Here is a 4,038-nt window from a genome sequence, read left to right on the forward strand (position 1 = left end):
TGTCTCAGTTCCTCTGAATCTGTACTGCGTAGCAACAAGAGCTGCATCCAGTTTGAATCACTCTCATTATGCCCACGTAACGCTATTCCTTGTTCAGCTAGGTACTGAACACTGGTAAAAACGTTGTGCAGTGCAATCCTAGCTGATTGTGATTCTTTTCAGTAACTGGCCAGCATTAGTGCAGAAACATTTACCTGTGGCTGCCAGAGGCGGCAGGTTTGTATAATTTTTGGTGGTGCCCAGAACAGGTTCAAGTCCCCCCCCCCCGCCACACACACATTAAAGTCGTCCAGAGTTAACGTTGTTTTGTTGTTACATTGCTGATCAATTAGTGCAGTGATTCTTAAATTTTTTTTTTCGCAGACCACTTGAAAATTGCTGAGGGTCTCAGCAGACCACTTAATGATCTTTCCAAACGTTGTTTGTACCATTAGCTAATGATTGTAAAGCGCTTTGGATAAAAGCGCTATATAAAAAAAACCCTTAATAATAATAATCTTTTTTTGTTCTACACATAAAAGCACACAACTCATATTTTAATCTCAGTAGTCTTAATCTTTCTAATGGGATGGATGTGCCCTCTCTCCCCCACCGTGGCAGTCCCCGAGCTGGGGCTGGGAAGAAGGCAGAGGGTCTCTCCCTCTCTTCCCCCACCGCAGCTGGGGCTGGGAAGGTGTGGGGGGTCTCTCCCCTGCCACAGCAACCACAGAGCTGAGGCTGGGAAGGAGGGCTGTCTCTCCCCAGCAGCTGCAGCCCTGGAGATGGGGAAAGTCGCCTCTTTCTCTGGCAGCCACAGCCCCGCACATCCCAAATTCCCCCCACCGCCTCTTCTCACACCACTGCCCTCTCCCACCTACTTCCTATTCCCCCCAAGGCCACCACCTGAGCTTACATGTGCATCTTCTCCAGGGTCCAGGCATCTAATTAGTGGAGCCATGCCTGTGCGGCCACACTAATTAGGTGAGTGGCCCTTCATTTTCTTACCTGCAGCCGCCCAGGCGTGCACCTTAGAGGGAACTATCCACGGACCACCTGAATGGAGCTCGGACCACGGTCTGAGAACCTCTGAATTAGAGAACAAGCTCATTTAAAGTTGTTTGGCAGCCGCCTGCTTTGTCCACTGCTTGCAGAAAGAGCAGCCCATTGGAGCTAGTGGTGAGGGCTTGGAACCAGGATGGACTGGCAGCCCCACTAAGTTCCCTGTGTGGCAGCTGCCAAGCAGGCTATCAATTGCTGGGCAGTTCAGGTGTCCCTCCCAACACTCCTGTGTGCTGCTCCTGCCCTTTGCCTTGAAATGCTCCTGTGAACCTCCTGTTTGCTGTGCAGGGGCGGGGGTGGGAAAGAGGGGTGCTGACGTCAGGGTGTCCCCCTTCCCCGTTCCTCCCCCCATCTCCACAGAACAGGGTGGGGACACGACAGGGCTCAGGACAGAGGGAGCTTGCTGGCAGCAGCTGTGGTCTCAACTTGCTGATCTACTTAAAAAGGCAGTGTACTTAGAGTGGGGTCAGCCTACTTTAAAGAGGCAATGCGTGTCTCTCTCTCACACACAGAGTGTGTGCCTCTGTCTCTCTCTGCCATGCTGTCTCCCCTCCCTCCATTCCTGCTGCCTTGTAGAGTGTGAGGCTACCTTAGCAACAATGTGTTAATCCTTGAGGGCTCAGCCCAGTGCTAGTTCATCATTAAGCAGTAAGGCATTCCCTGGGAAATATCCCACCCTCTGCCTCCACCACCTCAACCAAGCTTCACAATCATCATTGCTGTGTACAGTATTAAATTGTTTGTTTAAAACTTATACTGTGTTTGTGTGTATGTGTGTGTGTATATATATATATATATAAATAAAATATAGTCTTTTGTCTGACAAAAAAAATTCCCTGGAACCTAACCCCTGCTATTTACATTAATTCTTATGGGGAAATTAGATTTGCTTAACATCATTTTGCTTAAAGTTGCACTTTCCAGGAACATAACTACAACATTAAGCGAGGAGTTACTGTATATTTTTTAAAATAATGTAAATATGTGAGGGCTTAGGGGTGGGGCTGGTGATGAGGGGTTTGGGGTCTGGGAGGGGCTCAGGCAGAGGGTTGGGGTGAGGGCTGTGAGGTGGGGGGGGCTGGGGATGAGGAGTTGGGTGCAGGCAAGCCAGAGAGGAGTACTCCCCCTAGCCCTCACCCCGCAGGCAGCAGCGAGTTCTGGGGGAGGGGTCCCCCACTTCCCCCTTGCACCACACTCACCTCACACCACTGTCAGTGCACGTTCTCCTAGGGCCCCTTCACCTCCCCTATGGTGGGTGCGGAGCAGGGGGGGGACGACTGCCATCACATGTGTACCTCCTCCCCTGCTGCTGCCCCTCACTGTAGGCTCAGTGGGGGTGGGGCTGCCCCTTGTCCAGGATGGGGCAGGAGCAGTGGCTGCGGGCAGGGGGGCCCTCTTGTGCTGCTAGAGGGTCCCTCCAGAAATTGCAGAGCAGCATACTTCATTACTGCTTCCTTGTGACTGAAGGATTTTTTGTGTGATGTACAGCCACGCAATGCATGTCTCCAATCTTGAAATCTGGACTAAATAAATGTTGGTTTAGCCTTTGTAGAAAATATTAAGATAATCTTTTCAGAACAGTTTTTGCCAACTGAGAAAAAACCTCTATTTAATTCGCTGTTGTTCTCCAACCACTTAAATCTTGATAGCCAAGATTGCTGAAAACTCCTTTTCTTATTTTGTACATTTGCAGCATCTTTCTTTTGTATAACTTCAGGTTGAAAGCCAGGTGTCGAACTCAGGCCATCACTTGATGAATGATCCTTTTCTTCTTTTTCTCTGGGTAACTTTATTAAGCATTTATCCATTGTTGATTATTACTGGTCCTACAAATCAAGAATTTGTTGCTGGGATAAAATGAAACTACAACACGTCGGTGCCACAAGATTACAAGGGCCAATTAAAAGTGGAAAGTCAGAAGCAGCACTTGCCTGCTTCAATATATTATATTTTGTTGTATTTGTATAGAACCAATTATATACTTTAAAGGGTGTAAAATAACCAAGTATTGTGCTAAACACGATCATATCCCAAACTGACCGTCAAATTTAAGTTGTGTATTTTTCCCTTTCAGGTGAGGGCTCTGGGATGGGGCTGGGGATGGGGATGAGGGCTTCACAGTGTAGGAGGGGGGCTTAGGGCTGATGCTGTGGGTTGGGCTGCTGGGGGCCTGGGCTCTGGGGTTGGGCGGGGCATGAGCTTGGGGTGCACACAGGCTGCCTTGGGACTAGGGCCAGAGAGGACTCCCCCCAACCCTCTCCCCGCCGGCAGCAGCGAGCTCTGAGGACCCCCGCCTTCCAGCACACTCACTCTGTACCGCTGTCACTGCACATGCTCCTGGGGCCCCTCTCAGGCCCACGAAGCCCCCTCACCTCCCCTATGGTGGGTGGGGACTGCCATCCTATGTGGCTTCCTTCCTCCCCTGCTGCAGCCCCTCACCGTAGCCTCAGGGGGAATGGGGCTGCCCCTTGCGCAGCGTGGGGCAGGAGCGGTGACTGCGGGCTGGTGGGAGGATCACAGGGTCAGACACTCACCCAAGCCCCAACAGGTGCTCGGGTGAGGGAGGGCCGCTCCAGGTGTCTCCCGGCGGATGCCGGAGGAGGGGAGGGCTGCCAATGTGTGTGTGTGTCTGTGTCGTTCCCCCCCCCGCGGTGGAGCAACTGCGGCAGCAGCCAGCTGCCTCAGCCTGCCCGGGGCCCGGCTCTTGTGCTGTAGTAGCCTCAGGCGGCAGCGCAGACGAGCGAGGGACGCTCAGGGGCGGGCGCTCTGGGGCCGGGGGGATGGCGTGCGGGGGCGTGGCAGGCGGGGGACCAGGGGAGGCTCCAGGCAGGGCTGGGGGGCAGACTCCCCCTTTCCTACCTCCCGGCCTGCCAGCCCCTCCCTGAGCCCGAGAGGCCCAGGCTGCCCGGCTGGGGGCTCTCTTGTCCCTTTAACAGGGCAGGGCTGGCTGGGGGAGGGGCGCATGCGCGGGGAGCGTCTCTCTGGCTCCGGGCGGGGAGC

The sequence above is a fragment of the Lepidochelys olivacea genome, assembly GCF_965140295.1.
Source record: "Lepidochelys olivacea isolate rLepOli2 genome assembly, chromosome: 6".
NCBI classification, from domain to species: Eukaryota; Metazoa; Chordata; order Testudines; family Cheloniidae; genus Lepidochelys; species Lepidochelys olivacea.